At 38.0% G+C, this 25,164-nt stretch overlaps 1 non-coding gene across 1 annotated transcript; it reads left to right on the top strand.

Annotated features, from left to right (window-relative positions):
• The first annotated feature begins 9,110 nt into the window (after positions 1-9,110).
• Positions 9,111-9,217, top strand: LOC111555190. Its single transcript, XR_002735448.1, has one exon. It is a non-coding gene; the product is annotated as a U6 spliceosomal RNA (small nuclear RNA).
• The last annotated feature ends 15,947 nt before the right edge of the window (positions 9,218-25,164 follow it).

Below are 25,164 nucleotides of genomic sequence, written 5' to 3'. Positions count from 1 at the left end.
CCACGGAATACTATGGAGCCATAAAAAAGAATGAGATCATGTCTTTTGTGTGAACGTGGTTGGAGCTGCAGGCTATTATTCTCAGCAAACTAATGCAGAAACAGAAAACCAAATACCACATGTTCTCACTTATAAGTGGAAGCTAAACGATGAGAATTCATGAACACGAAGAAGAAAACAGACACTGGGGACTACTTGAGAGTGGAGGGTAGGAGGAGGGAAAGGAGCAGAAAAAAGTAACTAATGGGCACTAGGCTTAATACCTGGGTGATGAAATAATCTGTGCAACAAACCCCCACAACACGAGCTTACCTATATAACGAACCTTCACATGTACTACCAAACCTAAAATAAAAGTTAAAAAAAAAGTCAGGAAGTAGGAAAATTGAGTGCATCATAATGAAAGGCTTTGACTTTTTCAAGGGACAGTTGAACAGAAAATATCTTTTGCCAAAGTATATACTCGTAATGATAACAGTAAGAGTTACCATGTAATGAACACTTAATGTTCCACATACATAGTGTAATATAACATATGCCATAATGCATAATGACATTTAATCTACATAGTAAACTCAGATATTATTAGCCTCATGTAAAAAGTAATGAAACTAAGTTTAAAGTGGCTATGTAATTTCTCAAAATCACAGTAAGCAGCAGTGTTAAGATTCAAATAGGGCTCTACTGGACTCCTGAACCAAGACCTTGACCCGCTTCACTAATACCTCATGCTTTATTAATATTTCCCACAGAAAACACAGTGTTTACTAGTTGTTCAAAAAATTCCCAGTCAAAACCCACCCATGTTGCTTAGGGTACTTAAAACCTCCATCCTTGAATGACATTAGTTTAGAAAATGATGATAGCAAAGCCCACCTTAGGAGAGCACCGTTCTCATTTGGTCATTGATTTTCTTAGTAAATAGACTGTGGTGCCCCGTTGGTGAAGAATGTAGGTTCTGGGACCTAGAGGGTTAGAGTGCTGCTCACTATAGTCTAGATCAGTCCCAGAATTTACAACCTAGCTTTAGGTGATTAGCAGTCAAGAAAACCCCTCAAGTTGTATAGGGAAAGCATTCACTGAAGTCCCCATCAAGACCTCATAAAATCCCTGACTTGCCTTAGAGAAAATTTAAATAACTCAGACCCACCTACGTGTGACTTGGCATAGTCTAGACATCTCAAACTGCTCTACTATGGGGCAAGAACCCTGGACCACCCAACCATCTAGAACAGCTTTGACATAGACTTCAACAAAGCCGTCCACAGATCCGTGTCTGTCTTCTCTTAATGCCTAAGGCATCATAATTTATTCATTTATTCAACAAATATTTACTGAGTGCCCACTAGTGCCAGTCCCTATTCTGCCACACAAGCAGTATCAGGAAAGCAGTCTTTCTCCTTTTTTCACTTTTTGTCCTTCCTCATCTTCAACCTTAGTGGGGAATGAGATATGTTGCCTAACCTAATAATATATTAAGTCTAATTCTTAATTTTCCCAGGAAAGAACAAAAAATGGATCCCACTGGCCTTGTATATACTTTGGTGGCATCTGGACAGAACCAGGGAAGATTTCAAAGGGGTAAAACAGAAAGGAGGAGAGTTAGGGGGACAGGTCTAGGAAAGGAGTTTCTAGTGTCTACCTGTATTGCTTATTGATCGATAATTTTAAGTTACCTTCCAAAACTTTGAGACTTAAAACAAAAATAACCATTTATTATTATTTTCCAGGGTTTCTCTAGATAGATAAGAAATTCGCAGTGTACATAGGGGTTGGCTTGTCTCTGCTCAAGGAATTTGGATCTCAACTGGGAGACTCACAGGCCAGGGGCTCGAACACCTACATGTGGCTTCTTCATGTGGCCTGGGCTTCCTCATAACATAGTAGCTGGATTCCATAGGCAAGCATTCGAGAGAGAGAGAAAGAGAGAGAGAGAGAGAAACAGAAGCTGTGTCCTTTTTATGACCTAGCCTCATAAGTCACAAAGCATCATTTTCACCATACTTGATTAAAACCCAGATGCACAGGATGAGGACATAAAACCCACTTCTTGGTGGGTGCAGTATAAGTCAAACCATAAGAAGAGTATATGGAATTGGAACCTATTTGCATGGCTATCTTTTAAAAAATACACTCTGCTGTACCACTGATAGCTGAATCTGAATGAACTACTGGATGATCCAATGTGTATGGTAACTGGATGCTTTTGTACTCTCTCCTAAGCTCCAAGCATACTGGGCATTTTTTGGTGGTAGACTATACCTATGTGCCCTTCCACATGCTATAGGATAGTGTTATTGGGCTGGATGGTTCTATTATCAACATCATTAAGCTAGAAACCAACGTTCCCAGAATCCTCTTCCCTATATGGTCCTAGGTCTGAGTTAGCCAAAAGAGAAACTTGCATGAGATTTGGTAAGTGGAAGCAAAGCCGTGGGCATTTGTAGTGAGATATAGTGAGGGACAGATGCAGAGTTGACCAGCAAGTTCAAACTTGTCTTTATTCTCCTCCACTACACATCCAGCTCCTCTTCTTCACTGCTGACCCTAGTGACAAATAGTGACCTCATGTCCACCACCAGATGCCTCACTGTGGACCCACAGAAGTGGTAGCTCTATAGATGTAACTTTGTATAAACATTTACATGAGCTTCTGCTCTTATTCTCACTTCAATGACTGGACATGCTTAGCTTCTCAGATTTTCCCTATGAACTTTGACTTCTCCATCTGTGAAAAGTGCTTTAAAAGGAACAGTTGGTGACTCTTTTCTCATCCTCTAACTTCGACTTTTTGACAGTCACTCGTTCAGCTACTCCCACAATTTTTTAAAGGTCTGATTCTTACAATAAATCCCGGATTCTGTAACATTCAATAGTAGTTTCAGCTCTCTGGCTGGATCCTGTCTAATACAGTTCCATATGGGAAATTCATGGGAACATCTGGATCAGCGATAGTGAATCCATTTCCTGCCTGCTAAAACGATGTGAACACTGGGGCACAAAAAGGGCTTTTCACTCAATTGCATGCATCTATCTCATACAAGGACCCAAGCCAAGTATTAGAGTATCTGCTGTTTGTCTTAGCCTTGAAGATAAGCCATAGGAGGAAAAGTATTTATGAATATAGGTTGCAAATAATGGTGTATTAAAACTGTTTCTCATGTTTCTTGCCCTCCTGAGGCTAAGTACTTACATTAACATGAGAGAATAGAGAAACAATGGAGAGGTTGGAGAGACTTGCAGGCATGATTTCTCTTTTTGTTTTTAACGATAAATTGATCCCATGGATATTTATTAGGAGTCTCTTTTGCCACCTCTGGCTAAATTCTGTCAATGTCAAGCAAGGGGGATGAATAAGATATGAATTCTGCTAAAAACGTATAATCTATTGGGAGGCTGAGGTGGGTGGATCACAAGATCAGGAGTTCAAGACCAACCTGACCAACATGGTGAAATCCTCTCTAATAAAAACACAAAAATTAGCTCGGCATGGTGGCATGTGCCTGTAATCCCAGCTACTCGGGAGGCTGAGGCAGGAATCACTTGAACCTGGGAGGAGGAGGTTGCAGAGAGATAAGATGGCACCACTGCATTCCAGCCTGGGGGAGAGAGCAAGACTCAAAAAATAAATAAATAAATAAAAAGGAAACAAACTTACAATCTAGTAAACAAGATGTCTAAAATACAGGTAACTCTGATGAAAATTAGATTTCTTTTAAAAGTGAAAGCAAGTTTATTAAGAGAATAAAAGAATGGCTACCCCATAGGCAGAGCAGCAGCTTGAGCTGTTGGCCTAAGGATAATTATAGTTATTTCTTGATTATATGCTAAACAAGGGCTGTATTATTCATACTTTTTCTGGGAAACGGGTGGGCAATTCCTGGAGCTGAGGGTTCCTCTCCTTTTTTAGACCACATAGGTGACATGGCGTCTATTAACTGTCCTTGCGCTGCTGGGAGTGTCTTTTAACATGCTAATGCATTACAGTTAGCATATAATGAGCAATGAGGATGACCAGAGGTCACTTTTGCCACTGCCTTGGTCTTAGTGGGTTTTGGCTGGCTTCTTTACTGCAAGCTGGTTTATCAGCAAGGTCTTTATGACCTTGTGCCAACTTCCTATCTCATCCTGTGTTTTAGAACGCCTAATCTCCTCCAGGAATGCAGTCCAGTAGGTCTCGGCCTTATTTTACCCAGCCCCTATTCAAGATGGAATCACTCTTGTTCAAATGCCTCTGATGTATTTCACCCCTCCCTTTCATAAGAGAATCCTTAATCCTAAGGGTTGTAAAGGGACAGAAATCCATCTTCTGTAACTTCCTCAGGCTGAACAGGGGTGACGACATTCCTGCCTAACTACTAGGGTCTCTTGTATTCAGGGTAGAGAGGAGTTCTGTCAGAAAGCTTTGGTATGATGAGGGCCATTCATAACTGTGAGTTCCAACAAAAGGTGATATCTGGAAGATTAATAAGTGTTTAATTTAAGAAAACATTCAGTAAGCTGTTTATCCTACATTCCTACATGAAGAGTGCAATAGCAATACCTTCCACAACAATAAAGCAAAATAAGCAAAATTATCCCAAGTAAACTAAATAAGAAGATTTTCCATGAACTGGGCAAATATTGGAACCAAGCTGATACAGGGTTTCCAGCTGATTCCAATATGTGCCCGGAATTAGAATATTGATCTAGATTTTTATATTACCCATCCCTCTTGTTTCTTCTGAGCAGCAGTCAACTATCACTCATAGGCTCACAGGAATAAGCAGAGTTAGTCTAAATTGCAGAAAATAACTTTAAAAAACAACTGATGAGACTAGAATCTAAAAACAGGTGTACCATCGTTTTCTAACATAATTTTTCTCTCTTGAGTTTCCCATTTTTACTAAAGACAAATCATGGTAAGACTAATTTGCTTTATTATTCTTGGTCTGATTATTTGTATGAAGTGCAGCAAGAATGATTTTTCACATAGGCTTTTATATTGGTTTCCATGATACTTTGTTTCATAACAGGAATCTCAGATGAGACTTTTTTAAAGCCTAGTCCAGCCATGGATTTGTACCCTCAAATACCTATGAGTTGGATAAATTCCTCTTCTCTTGAGGCCCCAAGATAACTTGGGGCTCCTGGACCTGTCAGGAAGTGACATTCTTTACTTACCACAGGTCAGGAACCCTGTACAGGGGCTGTGTAGACAAGGCATGAGGACAGTTTTCCCAAAGGGCTCTTATTGGCTCTATAAGTCAAGTTTGATTCCTTAAAGGAATACACACCATTCCAGTCAAAGCCTTGGTAAAATAACCAGATTCTTCAATTGCGTCCTATTGCAAAAGAAAACAGATTCTTGTTGCACTTATACATTGCCGTAAGTTAAGAATACTTACAGTTTCCAAATTCTGGAGAAATCAGGTAGAAAGAAACAAATACGCTCCAAATTTTGTGCGTAAGAGTAGACTTTACTCAATTGCTACAAGCTGTAAATAGCTCAAAATAAAAGTTTCTTGACTCCAAAGTTGGCCAACTGGTGTTGCACACAAATGATTTTCCTTTGGGTCAGTGGTCTCTTTAGTATAATCTCTTTGTGGTTCACCAGAAAGATGTTACCATAAACGGGTTCCAATCTAGACCCAAGAGAGGGTTCTTGGATCTCATGCAAGAAACAATTCCAGAAGAGTCCATAGAGTAAAGTGAAAGCAAGTTTATTAAGAAAGTAGAGGAATAAAAGAATGGCTACTCTGTAGGCAGGGAAGAGAGAAGATATAGAAGTTCAAACATGGTAAATTAAGAGTTTGCAACCAAATGAATTGCTTCTGGTATGTTACTGAGTTCATGCTCACTGGGTTCAGAGGGACTTTATTTGGTATTTGAGCAGGGTCAGAAAAAATTAGTAATATTTTATTCATTCAACAACTATTTCATTTAACTTACTGTTTTATTTCATCTCTTTTATACCAATACATAATCAGACACTACGTAGATGTATAAATATTATCATATAGCCACACCTGGAGCTATGACTTGGAAATCAGAACCTTTATTTTGAAAGTGTTAGGAAACCATATATGCAAAAGGCGAGATGATATTCCACCTTTCTGGGACTTGAAGCCCTATAAAGCTAGGAAAATCTAGAATCACGAGGAGAGGAAGTATATCTTGGCACTGGACAAGTCTACAATAACACTACTACCCATCAGCAGTGAGTTCCAAAAGTCACAAAAGCCACACCTTAGTTCACACAACCCATCAAACCCCAAGTGGAGTAACACACTCTCAGAAGGCGAGAGAATGATTTGCCTAAGAAAACAAGGACAACAGTGGGAGTCTGTTAGAAAGAGCTTCCTCTATATGACCGAGAGAAGAAGAACAGAATAGCTTTTGTTTCCAGCGCAGGGTCCCTTTGTGAGAGAACATGCTCACCTTTGTTTTCCTACCTTTCCAATCTGGCTCTGCTTCATCAAGCTGAACTTCTTTGATCCCTGCCAGCAGGCACCAACTTGAGCTGCCACCTTCCAGACATCCCCTAGCACTCTGCATCATTGTTCTCTCCTATGGTAAAGCAGCAGATGTCTACCACACACTCCGACCTCAGCCCAAGACCAGAGGAGCTTATGTCTCAGTTATTCCATAGGAATAGAACTGTAAATCTTCATTGCAAAATTAAATTTCCAAGTTAAAACCAATCTTCAGTCTTGGATTTCCTGAAAGAATGAGTAGAGCACTCAGGAAGAGGTTAGATTAGAGAGGCCCTAATGCAGACACAATCAGTTTTCTGGCCTAGCCAGAGTTGTCAGAAGTGAAGAGCCTTTCACACAACAACCTCAGCCTCCAAGTCTTTTCCCCAATACTGTAGCTTGACAAAATTATCCTATCAACAATGGGCTGGGCAGAGGTGGAATATATGAAATGAAACTATCCGTTAAAGTGGTCTTATATTTTAAAGGCAGTGCTGTCAAACGGATTAGAACAGAGAAGGTCAAGGACAAATCAAAAGTGCTCAATCCCACTTCTGTTTATGGGCTTCTAATGACCTCTAGAACATTGCTCCAAGTCACATATGCTCTAAAGCAACTAACATCAAAGTCAGACAACATCATCTTTACCTTCTTAATTGAATGCATTCAAAATCCAGTGCTCTAATGATATAAATTCTGAAAAAATATGCTAAATGAAAAATTAGTTTAAGTTTTTGTAGACTATAAGAATCAAGGACCTTGGGATGAAACACAGACAGAGTACGAAGGGAGACATTCATAGATTAGAGCAGTAGTTCTCAGCTTGGAGTAATTTTGTCCCCGCAGGGCATATTTGGCATAACTGGAGACATTTTGGGTCATCACAACTTGGAGGAAAGGAAGATGCTACTGGGATATAGTGGGTAGAGGCCAGGGATGCTGGTGAACATCCTGCAATGCAAAAGATAATCCCCTTCCCCCAACAAATAATTATCTGGCACAAAACGTCAATAGTTCTGAGACTGAGAGAAATCCTGTACTAGAGTCATCAAAAGTTAACATGTCTTTTCAGCAACTGTGAATGTTAAAGTTTAACAATTCCAATCGAAGTTCACATTCTGAGCCCCCCTCATCTTCCCTAAGGCCTTGTTTCAATCATAGTACTGACAGATAAAGTAGGAAAAGAGTACATCAAAACTCAGAGCTGTGCTTATAAGCAAAATAAGCATCTCTGTGAACTGAACCAGACAGCAGTGTGAAATGGAGAGCCTTCCGGATTCTGTATACAAGGGCAGGCAGTGGCAGTCAGGAGTTTGGGTCCTGCAAACAATGGAAAAAGTGGAGAATGAAACAAGTATCACTGTATGAAACCAGGTTGTAAAATAAGTTGAGAAAAGCTGCCACGTACAGCTCTCTGAGACAATAGCTTGCAGGAAGTGGAATGCTCGGAGGAGGTAAAGGAAACATACACACACTCATGACCGGGATCTGAGCCTAGCCATTCAGAACCTTAATCTGTCATATCCTTAATAACACCATGGGACAGAAACCTCAGCCATCTATATAAGATGTGTTCTGGGCTTTGGACCAAGCAGCCAGTGACAGCAACTACAAAACTACTAGACAGCAGAGAATGTGAGAGAATAAATCCACACATCATATTCCAAAACACATGAAGAAAACCAGCACTAAGAAAGTTACTTAAAAAAAAAATCAACAGAGCATAAATTCACTCAGGATCAGTGGTTCTCAACTAAGAACGATTTATTTTCAACCACAGAGAACAAGTAGCAATGACTGGAGACATGTTCGGCCATCTCAAATGAAGGGGTAGAGGTGTTATTGTCAGGTAGTCGTAGGCAGAATCCATGGATGCTGCTAAACATGTTAAGTGCACAGGACAACCCACTACAACAAAGAATGGCCTGGCCTAAAATGCCAATAGTGCTGAAATTGAGAAACCTTGTTGTAGGTGAAACAAACATAATGGAAATGTCTAAAGTCTGCAAAGAGGTAACTGAGGAAATAACATCCATTTTGTAAATGAAAAAAATTTAAAACAAAATCAGAGAAGTAAAACAAGTAAATGTAAAATGAATGTATTAATGTGTTAGAAATTTAAAATATTGTCACTGGTATTTAAAAATTCAAGCATGATAAAGTCTAAACAACACAGAAAATTAGTAAATTAGTATGTAGTACTGGAAAAAGTTACCAAAATTCAAAAATAAAATAAAATAAAAAGATTCTAGACAAATATAAAAACTAAAAGAACTGAAGGACAAATTAAGGGTCTCTAACTCCTAGTAGTAGTGTCAAAGACAGAGTATTAGAGGGAATGGTTTTGATGCAGTATTCAGAGAGATCCTGGCTACAGTTGCTTAAAATATGGAGAAGGCTGTGAGCATTCATTAAAAGAGCATTCTAAGCACTCAGTCAGGATAAACTAAGATAAATCTGCATCTAAACACAAGAACAAATCAGAAGACTATCACTGTGTAAAGAGAAAGCTTTTTAAAACTACCAAAGAAAAAAATACCTAAAAAGTCATAACTGTCAACATTTTTCTTCACATTTTCAGTGTCAGCAGATTTTTCATCAGTATGAATAGATGCCAGAAAATAGTGGAGTAATATCTCCTAAAAGCTTAGGGCCGTGCTCGCTTCAGCAGCACATTTACTAAAATTGGAACGATACAGAGAAGATTAGCATGGCCCCTGCGCAAGGATGACACGCAAATTCGTGAAGCGTTCCATATTTTTGTTCTCACTTATAGGTGGGAACTGAACAATGAGATCACTTGGACTCAGGAAAGGGAACATCACACACTGGGGCCTATTATGGGGGTGGGGGAGGGGGAAGGGATTGCATTGGGAGTTATATCTGATGTAAAGGACGAGTTGATGGGTGCAGCACACCAACATGGCACAAGTATACATATGTAACAAACCTGCACGTTATGCACATGTACCCTACAACTTAAAGTATAATAATAATTTAAAAAAAAAAGCTTAGGGCCAATAATGCTCAAGCTAAATTCTATACCCAGAAAAACTATCTTTCAAGAGTATGAGCAAAATAAAAATACCCTCAGAAGTAATAAGAATACCCACTGACTACATAAACAAGGGTCTATATGTGAGTGGAGAGAGAGACAAACATCCGTGCATGTATGTAAGATACACACATCTGTATGTATATATACATTTTACAGGCATAATTGTATATAATTGTGCGTATTTGTATACACAACGCATGTGTATGTGTGTGTACATATGTATGTGTGTGTAAAATTTTAATTTCTAAACCAGGAGAGGAACAAAAAGAGGAAGGATATAGAAAACTCTATCACTTTAACAGAGAAAGAGAAGAAAGGAGGAAAGGTAAGAAGGGAGGGAGGGAGAAAGAAAGGAAATAAAAAAGAAGAAAAAAGCAAAGAAAAAGAATAATAACAAGAAAACACATATAAGATGGTAGAAACAAGTCCAAACATACCAATAATCATAATAAATGTAAATACATTAAACCAGCCATTAAATAACAGATATCATCAAGAAAAAAATATATATATACACAGTTTTAAGAAACACATTAAAAGTGTACAGAAAGTTTGAAGATAATGGGCTAAAAAAGATGTATCATAAGAATACTAACCCAAGAAAGCTCATGTTTCAAACAAGAAATATTTTAAAGGGAAATAATTAATATGAAAAATAGTGGGCATAAATAATAAAAAAGAGCATTCTACCAAGTTACAATAATAAACACACATACATCTAACAATTTGGCCTCAAATTTGTGAAGCTAAAACTAACAGAATACTGAGAACTAAACAAAACAACAATGACAGTGGACAATTTTTAAGTACCTCTATCAGAAACATATCAAGCAGAAAAAGAAACTGAGATTTAGAAAACTGAGGCCGGGCACAATGGCTCATGCCTATAATCCCAGCACTTTGGGAGGCTGAGGCAAACAGATTGCTTAAGTTTAGGAGTTTGAGACCAGTCTGGGCAACATGGTAAAACCCCATCTCCACAAAAGATACAAAAGTTAACTGGGCATGGTGGCGTGTGCCTGAAGTCGCCAGCTACTTGGGAGGCTGAGGTGAGAGGATCTCTTGAGCCTGGGAGGCCAAGGCTACAGTGAGCCATGACTGCATCACTGTACTCCAGCCTGGGCAAGAGAGCAAGACCCTGTCTCAAAAATAAAGAAAAAAGAAAATTCAGACAACATATTTTGACAAGATTAATCTAATATAGATAAATAGAATCCTGCACCTCACAAATAGGGAACATTTTTATGCATATATGAAGCATTTGCAGAACAAATTCTATAAGATACTTTATTAATCTAAGAAAGTACATGCTAAAACTGCCTGGCCATTATTTAAAGAGAAGAGAGTTCTTAAGAAGAGGTGGTTAGAGGGAAAACAGAGGTGAAAGAAATATATTCTAGTTTATTTAGTTGGCAACTACTTGTGGGGCATCTAGTATGTTCCAGTCTCCCAACTGGTTTTATAAAAAGTACCCCACATATTCCCTATTTATTCTCCCAAATATCTTTTTACCTTTCCCAAACGAGAAGCAGAAATTAATTTTGAAAGTCTCTCATAAAAAAATGGATGTATAATTCTTTTAGGAATAGTGTAGTTATTATTATTTTAAATTATAGCAAACTTTAAGGGACAAAGTGGTCAGCACCTCATTAAAGGGTCAAGTGATTTATTTTGCCTATTCTGCTAATCAACATTTGTGGTCTTGGGTTTTGTTTCATTGCAGAAACTCAGATTTGGATGCAGATGCACTATTTTAAATCCTTTTCCTCACCTCAAAATCCACAAAACTTTGAACCTAATTTAAAAAGTCTATGAGGCTGAAAGTCAGGGGAAAGAGGACTTAACCATGTTTCTGCCATCTCTGAAAGGCAGCAGCAGTGTAAAGGAGAAATTTGTACAACAATCTGACTCCACCGTTTCTCAGTGTACAACATTCTTAAACTCTCTGAACATCAATTTCCTTCTCTCAATTTCCTTCTCATAATGCTATTCTCCCAGGATTTTTGTGAAGATTAAATACATAATGTTCCAATGTTTAGCACAGGTCAAGTACAGAATAATTACTGAATCCCTGTTGAACCTAAATCTCTCATCCTGAAACAGTAAGCTGAGAAACCCCACATCAGCTAAAGACTGTTCTTTCCCCTGCAGGCACCTTATCCTGTGATCCAGACCCACCATTTCCTGAGTTGTTGACATCAACTTCCTGACAACTTCACTATTTCCATCCTGAAAAACTGGCAGCTTAGATTCAGGGGGAAAAGTACATGTTAGGTATTAATGCCTACCAGATTTGGGTAGTCAGGGGATTTCATATGTGTATTAGGAAAATCTGAAGACTAAAGTCAAAGCTCTGAAGTTCTGGGATTTAGGAAAGAAAAACATGCTTATTTTCTTTGTGTTCCATTCTCATCAGTGTTTAATGTTAATGTCACTGTATAATGCAAAACAGTGGAAATAAATAACTTTAATCACTGACAGATCTAAAGGGACACCCAACCATACTGTTATTTATGAAATAAAGTAAAATTTTGAAATCTTGCTGGACAAAAAAATTACAAACTGTTATTGTAACTTTTAGAAATTTTAAATGGCAATACCTTAAATTCAATATGGTGGTTTATAACTGAGTGTAAGTACTTTAATTTATAATCTTCAGCATAATATTCCTGTAAGAAGCATGTTCAGCTACATTTGGAAAGGCAAAAATATATCACAAACATAAGGCAGAAGATGCTTTTGACTTTTTATGATATAACAGCTACATCTATCTAGATATACACCAGGCCTTTTGATAGTTTTGTTGTTGTTTCTTGTGGGGGTTTTTTGTTCTTTCTTGTCCTTTGAAAAATTCCAAGTATTTTCTTTCACTAACAAGAAAACATTTTCCATGTTTAGCAAGAAAATATTTATCAGCACCTTCTCCCAACTTAGTGTCAAAGGAGATGTCACTCTGAATCAGCAGTTCCCACAATCCTGAAGCTAGCCTGCAGTGAGACATCAACGTTCATACCAAACTTACATATTAATTTTAGCAAGATGCCCTCTGCCCCAGCTTTCTTTCAATGTAGCAAGGAAAAAAACACTACTTTCCTTCTGAGAACTGGGAGAAGGGTCAAAAGAAATCTTTTCAATGGAAGGAAAAAGAACATGTCACACTTGTAATATTTTCTCTCTTGCTAAGCCATAGCTCCATGAAAATATTAATAGAAACCATGCCTTACTGCCTCACGCCAACAAGGTGAACCACCAGATAGAGACTATATGCATGAGCTGCAACTATGCCCAGTGTTCTGAGGGTAAAAGAATATGGGTACTATTTCGTACAAATCTCATGCAGGTTAATATAGTCAAACCCAGAATTATGAACCTTCAGGAAACAAATCCATCTGGTAGGAGGGTTCTAAATTATATATGGGATCCTAGCTGTAAGGAAGTCTGGACAACACAGTTCTGCAAGCTTCACAAGGAGGCACAGTAGAGTTCAGAAGAGATGTTGAGCCAGTCCACATATGATATCTGTTACTATAACCAACATTTGTTAAATACATATTCTGTGTTATGTGCTGTGCTTAATATTTCATATATATTAATATTATCTCAGTTTAATCCTCATTATAATTTATAAAATGGATGTTATTATTTCTATTATTTCCTTACATGTGTGCCCACTGAGACTCAGACAGTTAAGATCACAAAAGACACCCTTTAAACTAGCCATCTGACTCCAGAGCTCAAGCTTTTAACCACATTTTATTGTCTAAGAATTTGTCTTGTTTATTAATATGCTGCTAGTACCTAGCAACAACTTTCTCTGTTGCCCAGACTGGAATACAGTAGAGTGGTCACAGTTCACTGCAACCTTGAATTCCCAGGATCAAGCAATCCTCCCAACTCAGCCTCCCGAGTAATTTTTGTATTTTTTGTAGAATTGAATTTCTACATGGGTTTCACCAGGGAGCTGGCTTCATAAAAGGCTTCAGATTCAGGATGGGACAATGGCACAGCAATCTGTGTTGTGTGGACTAATGACCAGCAACCAGGTGGGCATGAGGACGTCTGGTCTCAAATGCCTGAACTCAAGTGATCTGCTCACCTTGGCCTCCCAAAGTGGTGGGATTACAGGCATGAGCCATCATGCCCAGCCACATTCTTGATAAATAGAAAATGCTCAATGTGTGTATTAGTTCATTTGCATGCCGCAGATAAAGACATACCCAAGACTGGGTAATTTATAAAGGAAAGAGGCTTAATTGACTCACAGCTCCACATGGCTGGGGAGGCCTCACAATCACGGCAGAAGATGAAAGAAGAACAAAGGGATGTCTTACATGGCAGCTGGCAAAAACAGAATGACAGTCAAGCAAAAAGGAGTTCCCCTTATAAAACCATCAGACCTCGTAAGACTTATTCACTACCATGAGAACAGTATGGGGGAAACCATCCCAGTGATGCAATTATCTCCCACTGGGTCCCTTCCACAACACATGGGAATTATGGGGGCTACAACTGAAGATGAGATTTGGATGGGGGCACAGCCAAACTATATCAGTACATAATTATTAAACTGAATACCCACCTCCACACAATCATGAAAGACTTGGGTTCTTTTAGTTTAGCTCTGTCCTATTTCTCCTTTTATTTCCTAGTGGTGATCTAATATCATACCAGGCCCATGGCACATAATAAGTGCTTGGTAACAAATAACATTGGCTGACCCAATGAAACCTAGTGAACCTTAAAGAGTTGTCAGCATTTGACAACTGTAAAGCTCTGAGAATCAAAATCTTGTCCTTGAAGCTGCAACCTGAGACTCTTGGGAACTCAAGGCATCCCAGAAGTTTTTAAAGAATTCAGCATAATTCAAAGACATCCCTGCCCAGAACATCACCCTCTTCCTCCACCCGAAACCACAGATGAGATAAATCTTCACAGCCAGATTAGTTGGGAAGGAAAAGCTGGAGGGCAGGCAGCGGCATTGGCATGTCCTTCAGAAGAAGAATTCTTCTCTACCCTCCCTGAGTTGAGTCCCCTGTGATGGTGGAATTCACAGAAACCCAAATTGATTTGGGAGATGCAACAGCAACGAGAATCTTTACACTCTCGGGGAGGGATATCCTGCAGAGGCATCAGGAGCTAGAGTGTTTCTGTCACCAACTTAGTAAAGTAATAGTGGAGAAGAGATAGTTCTGTGGGGTGCTTAAGCAAAAGGAACTGGCAGAATTCTCTGTGTCCCAACAAAGTGTAAGAAGAGCCAAATGTTGCCTTTGTACCCAAAAGGTGCATCCAAGTAATGGAGGGAGCCAGCAACATAAAAGGCATCAGATTCGGGATGGGAAGATGGCAGAGCAATCTGTGTTGTGTGGACTGATGGCCAGGAAGCAGACAGGCATGAAGATTCCTGGCAGATGCCCTCATGTCCAAACCAGGAATTCACTCCACTGCACTTGACCTCTTGCCTCCAAAATATCTCCCAAATTTAGATTTCAAATTAAGAATTAGAAGGAGAAAAATACTAACTGATGGAGATTAAGTTCTCCAACTCCTGGTGGAAATGTCACTTAAAAATTTTATCATCAGACAGAAAAAAAAAATTAGTTTTTTTCACACACGAGTTCTGGGCCAAAACGTGCGTCCACTATAAGAAGTTGAACCAAGCAGCTACCAATATGTTGGCACTCAATGAAATAACTTTCAAAAGTGCCAACTTAAAAAGTAGAATTGTCCTACTTTTTAAGGACTGCACAAGAAAGTCTATCAAGAAGGAAAAAAAGAAAAGAAGAAAAAATACTGATTATTTTAACATTTTAATATTAAATTAATTTATTAACACTATTATATTGAATATTGGCAAAAACTGCAATTACACCTGCACCAACCTAATATAATGGAAATTATAAATACGTGGAAATTTTGACACCAATGAATGCGAATCTTTTTTAGTTCTTCTGGAATACAGAATATCAACACTGCCTTAGAAGTAAATACAAAATATCACTGCAAGCCTTCCTTCTTTCATTTATTCCTTCAACAGATTTTATTACATAACTAGTACATCAAGAACCAAGTAAGCATATAGAATAACCTGGCATCCAAAAGCAATATAGAAATCAGAACTCAAGACTCATGAAAAAATGTTTTAAAAACCATAACAGGACCACGCATAATCTATTATTTATTACCATAATATCTTATTAACATGTGTTGAGTACCTACTAAGTGCCAGTGCCAGGCACTGTGCTAAATATATACGTGTATTATGCAAAGACATGCTAATCCTCAGATCGCTTTAGCAAATGAAATTGTTTCAGCTTTGGACCGCTCACACTCCCTTGCATAACTTCATATCCTCCTGTTTCTCCCTTATCAACAGGATGAAGAACATGGCTTGTTAAACAGCTCTCTCAACTATATATCAAACCTGGTACCAAATTGATACCAGGGGTTGATCCAAATTCCTTTAACTTGGGACAATCCACTAGCATTGTCATCAGATTCAAAACAGCCGGACTCCATCTGGATCACAATTTGTTCAGGAACACCTGAATTATGCATTTCCTTCCCAAGTACACACACCCCTACCCTCTCATCAACACTTGCAGTCCTAGAAATGTGCAATATCCCACATAAACTGGAGAATCTGGTTTTCCTGAGGCCTCTGGACCCTGTCCAGCTGGCAGAGGGACATCATAAGAAAGCTCCTGAACGCATATGAGTCTGTTCATCACTGATACCAGTACTGATACCTTCGTTTCACTTACAGTGAAAGTCAAATGAGATCATCTATGTGATAGGCTTTTTAAACATACTGTACAATACCATACAAATGTTCAACCTCATAAGGTACTTTCATACTAAGCTCCCCTGGGCCAGGCTGGTACCTGGCTCAGGACTGAAGTAACCCTCAACTTTTATGGAGTTGAATTTGTCCTTATCTACTAATCTGTGTCTCCTCACCAGACTCCAAATGATGGGAAATTAAGGAAGTGGTACACATCATTTATAATGGCTTACAACTGTGGGAAGCAATGTTTTTTTGCACAAGGGCCAATCCAGGAAAAAAGAAAATTTATGTAAGCTGCAAAAAAAATATTAAAGAAATGAAGACATTTTCTACAGGCGATACAACCATCAGTTCTGAGCAGCAGCTAGAATTTGTACATTTCAGTTAAGGCAGTGTTTACTGATGGGTGCTCAGGAAAGAAAGATGAATGAGATGAACCTTCCATCCTCCACAGTTAGCCTTCATGGCTCTAAAGTTTTCATTCTTCTTGGCTGAATCATGCTCCTAGGAATGATACCATCACTGCCAGTTTCCTGGAATGACCAGCCTCCCAGGCCAGTTGGAGGCCAGGCAGCTGCACAAGTCTCCTGTGGTTCCTGATACCAGGGGGTCACACTGGGTCAAGGCCTGGCTCTGCCACATAGAGTCCTCCACTCTGAAGACTGCACCTCTGGTTACCAAACTGACAATGTGCAATTCTTTAAAGTCACTCGAAAGGCCTCCCTCCCCAATTCCTTTTCTTTGTATTAGCTGAAAAGCAGTGTTTACACTAGTTTGAGGTATAAAACTATAGAGCCACTTGTTCAGGTTGCTGGTGGCTTCTAAGTGGACTAAAGTTTTTAAGTCCAAACACACAGGACCTTAATGTAAAACCCAGCACCACGGTCAACTATCCTTGCTATATTGATGCTGCTGTCATGTTAGAAGGAAACATGGCACAGACCACAGAGAAAGCTCGGCATCATCATTACTTACCTATATAATGGAGATGAAGTCCTTTGGCTACCTCTGTTATCACAATATTTGGATCTATATTGCCAAAATGAGGACCCTTAGCAATCTTCAGTGGCTTGGGGGAGTTCAATTTACTTAAGGAATAAAATTAGGTTAAAAAAATCTTTAAAAAAAAAAAAAGAGAGAGAGAGAGTGTCTCAGACAGTCAAATCATTGGAGGCCAACAGAGATGTATTAAGGATTGAGATCTGAAAAGGACTATAGGAGTCTTTCTACCAAGAAACAGTGACCATAGAGAAAAGACCTAGAAGAAAACAGTGACCATAGAGAAAAGATCAATCCAGCCCTACAGCTCCAAAGAAGACAAGTGGCATATCCAGAGGGGAAAACGTACAGGGGATTGAGAAACTTGTAATAAAAGTGACTGAATTGGAAGATGTCAAGGGGAGGGGAAGATAGAGAAAAGAAACTGAGCTTTCTCTCCACTGAGAAAGCACACAATTTTTCAGAGAGCCCAAATTCCATGAGAAAAAGGTTCTTCTTATTGTTTGCTCTTTCCTCTCACAGCAGCCTAGCTGGAAAGCAAAGTCAGCTGGAAAAACACAATGCAACCTTCTGTTCAAGGGAAAGTGAGGGAAAAAGAAGTCCAAGGTTGCCTCCTTCTTACTCACTCTTAAGGCACACTTTTATCCCATTGTTGGACTCTGCGTTTTCCCAGGGGTTGCCATGGCATCAAAGAGATAAATGCCTTGCTCCCGTTTTAAAGCTGAATTCCCTAACAAACAAAATTGTTTCCATGTGAGGATATTCTCGCCCTCACACACAACCAGAACTGCTTTCAGAAGAATGTGTCTTTTTAAAATATGGATGAAATGCATTGCATTCTTCTGGTAATAGAAGAAACATATTTTTATTTTTAAAATGCATAAAAATATTTGAAAAATGAAATGCAATTGCCCTATAGGTCTTCCACTACAGGTGATCATGGCTCACATTTCAGCATATTTATTTCAGGTCTTTCATCTATAAATGTATACATATTTTGTGGTATACATTGCAAAATTGCAGCCCAATTGCATATGCAATTATGCATGCTCCTATTTTTTCACTTGATATCCTATAGACACACTCTTCAGAAGCAGGGCTATAAAACCCAGAGATGCTCTTTATAGAGCTTTAACATTTTGCTCATTTGCATCTTGCATATTCTTATGAAAAGAAGAATTTAATAAGACAGTAGTCTGGTCTTCATGTCCCCATGAATCTAAAAGTCTGAGAGAAGTTAGCAGCAGGGAAGGATGGGTTAACTGGGTTAGAAAATGCTTGCAAAAAAAGGCCTTTGCTCTCTATTAATTTATTCTGTGAAAGAGAGAACACATCTCACTCATAGGTGGGAACTGAACAATGAGATCACTTGGACTCCGGAAGAGGAACATCACACACCGGGGCCTATTATGGGGAGGCGGGAGGGAGGAGGGATTGCATTGGGAGTTATACCTGATGTAAATGACGAGTTGATGGGTGCTGACGAGTTGATGGCTGCAGCACACCAACATGGCACAAGTATACATATGTAACAAACCTACACGTTATGCACATGTACCCTAGAACTTAAAGTATAATAATAAAAAAAAAGAAAGAAAGAGAGAACATAATAGTTTCATATATTATCCTGGGACTATTTAAAGAAAATAAACTGAGAAGTTAACTATAAAATGTCATGATTTTTCTTTCTATAGTTACATGTTCTTTAAAATTATAAGCATATTTTACAATTAGTAATTCATTAGCCCATTCATCCTTGCAAAACAGGTCAAGGTTAGTAGGAAACTGGACTCTGAGGAGTGTAAAAACATGCATGAGGACAATATGCTATAGTGGAAATGTTTCAAGTTTCACACCAAGCTAAAGTGGTTTCAAAACTAAGTCCTGCAATTAACATGTGTGACCTATGACATGTTACTAAAGTTCCCTAACTCTCAATTTCCTTAACTCTAATAATTTAAATTGAAAAAATGCCCAGCCACAGGGTGGTACTAAGAATTAAATGAGAAGAAATAAGAAAAAAAAAAAAAAAAAGGCCAGGTACAGTGGTTCATGCCTGTGATCCTTGCACTTTGGGAGGCCAAGGTGGGAGGATTGCTTGAGGCCAGGAATTTGAGACCAGCCTGAGCAACATGCAAGACCCTATCTCTAGCCTTTTAAAATAAAAATTTTAAATGAAAAAAATTTTAAAATATGAAAAAAGCCTTACTCAATGCCTGACACATAGTAGGTGTTCAGCAAATATTTTTACTCTTGTTTCAATGGCAACCTGAGCTAGAACTTAAATTCTATCCTAGTATTACACCATTTCTATAAGCAATGATGTTTGCAGTGTTCATTATCCAAGTGGCTAGTGATTCTAGGCTGTTTTTTAGCTCCACATTAGCAAGCGTCCTTGGTAAACACCGCCTCCAGTCTCCTCTTAGTAAAAGTTACGTGATGTAAAATGTTTTCTAATGAAATTGAAGAGTCAGGAAGAATAGGAATGTTCACATTTGCAATAGGTTCCCTTTTCCGAATTCCCATCACAGTAGAGGAAATGAGTTAATTTGTGTACCATCAAAACCCAAAGAGAATAAAAGACTTCCCCTGTTTGCTGTTAAGAAATTTCCTTAACTATTCTACCAGAGCTTCCAGAATCAAGATTAAAAAGAGAAAGAAAAAAATTATGTCTCCACACATTTTGTATCAATAGAAGGATGTTGAAACTATGCTGGTAAACAGAGTAAGGAAGCAAAAGCCTCGTTAGAATCTAATTGTTTTCTAATTAACCAGACTGGAAGTGGATGTTATCAGGGTTTGCTCAACAGACTTTAGCAGTTTATGAAATTAAATTAGACCAAGTATTTACAAAAGCTCCTGAAAATATATAGCAGACACCAAAAACATTCTTGTTAATATGGCCAAGATTGATTTAAGGCCTAAGAAACAGTAAAAGCAAGGTTTATTTTTGGACATCCAATTTATTTACTTAGCGTGTCTTAATCAAGGTAACTAAAATCAAAACCACTTGCACAGGTAAATCAATATAACATTAGAAATGGGACAATTCATACCCCACATTTATATCCACCCTAGGTACTAACTAGTGCTAATATAAAATAGATAATTGATGGATTAGATAGACAGATAGATAGATATAAAACAAAACACTATTTTTTTTTCTTTTTTTGAGATAGAGTCTTGTTCCCTTCACACAGGCTGGAGTGCAGTGGCACAATCTCAGCTCACTGCAACCTCCACCTCCTGGGTTCAAGTGATTCTCCTTCCTCAGCCTCCCAAGTAGCTGGGATTACAGGCATGGGCCACTACGCCTTTTTTTTTTTTTTTTTTTTTGGTACTTTTAGTGGAGATGGGATTCCGCCATGTTGGCCAGGCTGCTCTCGAACTCCCGACCTCAGGTGATCCACTCGCCTTGGCCTCCCAAAATGCTAGGATTACAGGCATGAGCCACCATGCCTGGCCCACTATTTTTAACCATTTAAAAATTATTTAGTTATGTAACTGACCTAGGCTGCTGAGATAACCTATAAATTTCTATATATTGATTTCATTTTACAGATGATGGATTTGGCTAATCATCTAAAGACTTGAAAATCAAAACTGAAATATTTGGATTTTCTTCATGTGACAATGAGGAGCCATTGAAAGTTTTTATCATGAAGGTTATGGTTACATTGTCACTAAATGTCTTAGAAATATCATTCAGAAAGTAGTTTGTAGAATAAACTGAAGGTGGGAGAAATTGGTGGCAGAAAGGTAAAATAGGAGGCTAGTGAAATAATCCAGAAGAGAGGTCATTTTTTAAAGTGTGGTATTAGACAAGTGTGCTTCCACTGAAAGGAATTTTATTTGGTTTGGTTGGTTTTGGTTTCGATTTCAGTGTTTTGTTCGTTCTACCCCATTAGTGATACCTTTTCTACTGTCTTTTATTCTATTTTTTTTGTTTGTTTGTTTGTTTACCAAATACCCAGACTTCAAAAAGACATCTTTTTTTCTTTAGCGGAAAGACAGCTGCTTTCCCAACCCACTCCTTCCCCAACACATTCTCAGAAATTTCTGGCTTGTGACCTTCCATTCTTGTTTTAAAGTCCAGCCTGTGGTTCTCTGTAACTATAGGAGCAGATGTTGAGATCAGCCAGTGTTTTATTTTCAGTCTCCATCCTCTCCTCTCAAAGTACATACAAATGTGGGCCCCTCAAAGAAGCCACCTTTATATGCAGCCATAGACTATAAATTCTTTGTGAGAATACTTCCAGCAAAAGAGAGACATGAAATGTCTACCAGCCAGCGTTCCCAAATGAATCTTGACTTTTAATCCCACAAGGTCTTTCAAACTGAGGTGAATTTCTTTGGAGTGAGACTTTGCAAATCCACAAAAAGTACTTCCTTTCAAGATGCCCATTCCTGAGGTTTTTGAGCTAAGGAAAGCTGACCAGGCGTGGCAAGTGCAGAATCTGTGATTCTAGTGGTCTGCATTTTAGGTCCCAGACTTTTTATGATGGTAACAAGGCTTCTCATTCTTTTGAAAAGTATTGCCTGCCTCAGGGAATATATGTATTTTCCTTTTTCACTATGGGAATATCTTCCTTGTTTGGAATACACTTCTCTACCTGAAATAAACTGAAGAAATAGGAATCTTGATGATGAAAGAAAAAATACGATGTTTTACGTGATCAGTAAGTAAACCTTCTTACTGATCTAAAGAAAAGCCAAGAAAATACTACATAATTGACAAAGCTCAGTGGCATTTAAAATTGGAAGATATTTTGAGAATTATCTAGTTTAACTTTTCATTTTTTACATGAAAAGGGAAACAGTTCTCTACTTTGTAAGAAAATAATTCCTTGCTGAGTGTACTAGTCTGTTCTCACAGTGCTAATAAAGACATACCCTAGACTGGGTAATTTATGAGGAAAGAGGTTTAATGGACTCACAGTTCTACACGGCTAGGGAGGCCTCACAATTGTGGCAGAAGATAAAGGAAAAGCAAAGGCACATCATACATGGTAGCAAGCAAGAGGGCATGGGCAGGGGATATAGAACCATCAGGTCTCATGAGACTTATTCACTATCATGAGAACAACACAGGAAAAAATCAACTACCTCCCACCAGATCCCTCCTATGACACACGGGGATTATTGCAATTTAAGGTGAGATTTGGGTGGGGACACAGAGCCAAACCATATCACTGAGCAAAGTATAATGAACTAAACTAAAGAATATTCCCAAATTTCTCTAATAAAAATCTAAAACAATACCTGGCAAACTGTTCAGAGTTTAAGGATTATCTCATATGGAAAATATTCAGGAGAAATATTATTTGAGGACTAATATGTTTACTATCCTCCAAGATCTATTTAACATGCCAGATGTATTAATTTAAATATGGGAGAAAAATATTTTTAAAACCTCTGGCACTTTCTCAAAGCACTTATCAAATAATTTTGAACGTCCCTGTTGTCTTTATCTACCAGCAAACTGTAAGCTCTGGAAAGATAGGGATGGCATCTGACTTGCTAATAACCATTATTATAGCAGTGACTAGGGACAGCAAGTTTTCCGTTGCTATGTGTTGAATGAATCCACTAAGTAATTAATTAAGATTCTAACATCAGGGCTGTTTTAAAAATTAACTTTTTACTTTTCAAATATTTTTAGGTTTACAGAAAAGTTGTGAAGCTAGTAACAGAGAGTTCTCATATACTCTTTATCCAGTTTTAGTTTTTCCTAATGTTACCATCTTACTTTTTCCATGGTACATTTGTCAAAAGTCAACATTAGTACATTGCTACAAAGTAAACTCCAGACTTTTCTTGGACTTGAATTAATTTTCCCAGTAGCATTCTTTTTCTATTCCAGTACCCAGTCCACGGAGCCACAAGTGTTTAATCATGTCACTGTCTCTTTAATGTCCTCTGGTCTGCGACAGTTTCTCAGAGTGCCCTTATTTTTCACCACCTTGAGAGTTTTTAAAGAGTATTGATTATGTATTTTGTAGAGTGTCCTTAGAATTTATTTTGTCTGATGTTTTTCTCATCACTAGACTGGGATTATGTGTTTTGGGAAAGAATGCCACAGAAGTGAAGTGTCCTCATTACACCTATTAGGGGAACATGATATGCATATGTCATCACTGGTGATGTCAACCTTGGTCACATGGTTAAGATAGTTTGCCGGGATTCTCCACTGTAAAATCACCATTTTTCCTATTTCCTACTCTATTCTTTGAAAGCAAAGCGGTAAGTCTAACAACATTCAAAAAGGGGAAAGGAAGTTTCATCTACATAAATTATTTGAAATTTTTTTGTCAGGAAGATTTGTCTCTTCTCCCCTATTTACTTTATTATTCAATCATATGTATCTATTCTAATACTGATATATAGATATAGATATATAAATTTATAGATACATTCATATATATATATATGATTACATTTCTAAATTATGCTACTTATTTTGTTGCTCAAATTAGCCCAGCTTTGGATATTGGGCATTCCTTCAGTTTGACTACTGCATTGTATTGATATGCTCCCATCCTTAAATTTCTTTTAGCACATCCTTACTTTTTGGTAGTACAAGATGCTCCAGGCCTAGCTTGATTTTTTTTTTTTTTTTTTTTTTTTTTTTTTTTTTTTTTTTTTGCCCAGTTCTAGAACCAGCCATTTATCCAAGGAACCCTGGTTCATTAATTGGAAAATTATACTTATAAACCGAGATCTGTTTACTGGAGTGCTTGTCTCTCCTGGGTGTGATTGCTTCTAGATTTTCACTGTGGCAGAGCCCGATCGTGTATGTATTTTATCATATGTATAATATATACATGTATTAAAATATTTCCTATATTAGTCCTTCTGTGTATATATTTGCGGTTTTTGTATGAAGTTTCCATTGTTTATTTATTTCCAATTTTTAATGTCATTTATTACTTTAAGAAATTTAACTTCTATTTTGCATATGGGGTATGTGTGTTGGTTTGTTACATGTATATATTTGCACCCAGGTAGTGAGCACAGTACCCACTAGGTAGTTTTCAACCCATGCTCCCTCCCTCTCTTCCCCTTCTAGTAGTCTTTAGTGTCTTTTGTTCTCATGTTTATGTCTATGTGTGCTCAACATTTAGCTCCCACTTATAAGTGAGAACATAAGGTATTTAATTTTCTGTTCCTGCATTAGTTCACTTAGGATTATGCCCTCCAGTTGCATCCATAGTGATGCAAAGGACATGGTTTCATTCTTTTTTATGGCTATATAGTATTCCATGGTATATATGTACCTCATTTTCTTTATCCAATCAACCATTGATGGGCATCTAAGTTGATTCCATATCTTTGCTATTGTGAATGGTGAGGCAATGAACATACAAGTATATGTGTCTTTTTCGTATATTAATCTATTTTCTTTTGGGTATAGACCAAGTAATGGGATTGTTGGGCTAAATGGTAGCTCTGTTTTAAGTTTGTGAGAAATCTCCAAACTGCTTTCCACAGTGGCCGAACTAATTGATATTTCCACCAACAGAGTTAAAGCATTTCCTTTTCTCTGCAGCTTTGCCAGAATCTGTTGTTTTTTGACTTTTTAATAATAGCCATTCTGACTAGTGTGAGATGGTATCTCATGATTTTGATTTGCATTTCTCTGATGATTAGTGATGATGAGTATTTTTTCCATATGCTTGTTGACGACATGTATCTCTTCTTTTGAGAAGTGTCTGTTCATGTTCTTTGCCCATTTTTTTAATAGAGTTCTTTGGTTTTGCTTGTGGATTTGTTTAAGTTCCTTACAGATTCTAGATATTAAACTTTTCTCAAATGCATAGTTTTCAAATATGTTCTCCCATTCTGTAGGTTGTCTGTTTACACTGTTC

Source organism: Piliocolobus tephrosceles, chromosome 1 (assembly GCF_002776525.5).
Source record: "Piliocolobus tephrosceles isolate RC106 chromosome 1, ASM277652v3, whole genome shotgun sequence".
Lineage (NCBI taxonomy): Eukaryota > Metazoa > Chordata > Mammalia > Primates > Cercopithecidae > Piliocolobus > Piliocolobus tephrosceles.
The sequence above is the reverse complement of the archived record's forward strand: the minus strand, read 5'-3'. Positions and strand labels throughout refer to the sequence as shown.